Here is a 1,019-nt window from a genome sequence, read left to right as displayed (position 1 = left end):
AAAAATGAAAATATGGTGTCCCAGCTGAGTGGACATTTTTACAGCTACATGAAAAATAGGTTCATAAAAATGTTTTCAATTGCGTTGTTTTTTTAATGCCTAGAGCAGGGGTGTCAAACTCATTTTAGTTCAGGGGCCACATTAAGCCAAAATTGATCTTTGGTGGGTCGGACCAGTGAAATAATAACATAATAATATATAAATAAGGTCAACTCCAAACGTTCTTCCATGTTTTAGAGCGAAAAAAAGTAAAATTATGCAATGAAATGTTTACATTTACTAACTATCCTTTAAAACAATGTGAATAACATGAACAAACTGAAATTTCTTAAGAAAACTAAGTACAATTTTAACAATATTCTGTCTCAGTTTATCATTTACACATGGAAATTGCAATGTACAGATGACAGTGGATCGACATATAAACAAAATATTTAATAACAGTTCGAATATTGTTAAAATTACACTACAGACATTTCAACATGTTCATATTTGTTGAGGTTATTTGTTTTTGTGAAATATTGGTTTGTTTTAGTGTAAATACAGTAAAATAACATGAAAATGTTTACATTTAGGGAAAAATGTGGAGTTGTGAGTATTTATAGGTTATTGTGATTGTATTTTACTGATCAGACTCACTGCAGATTAAAGTGGTCTGTTTGTGGAACCTGAACTAAATGATTCATATGTTCAGTGTAATTTTTGCATTTCACACATTCATCCCAGGGCCGGACTGGACCCTTTGGCGGGCCGGATTGGCCCCCGGGCCGCATGTTTGACACCTGTGGCCTAGAGGAATGAAAACACTAAAGAAAAAAATCTTGATGAAGGCTCTTGTAATTCATGCATGAAAGGGTTCATTAACCTTCAGAGTTTTCATTTATGCAACATGGTCTGTTCTAGTTTGGTATTTTTGAAGGACGCCGTTTCCAAAGGAATAAAGTATCATTAGTGAACCCTATTACATTTGCTATTTCTCTTGAAAAGCTTTTCAAATGCTAAGTGTTGTTGTGTGTGTG

The sequence above is a fragment of the Sphaeramia orbicularis genome, chromosome 19 (genome assembly GCF_902148855.1).
Source record: "Sphaeramia orbicularis chromosome 19, fSphaOr1.1, whole genome shotgun sequence".
NCBI classification, from domain to species: domain Eukaryota; kingdom Metazoa; phylum Chordata; class Actinopteri; order Kurtiformes; family Apogonidae; genus Sphaeramia; species Sphaeramia orbicularis.
Note: the sequence above shows the minus strand (reverse complement) of the source record.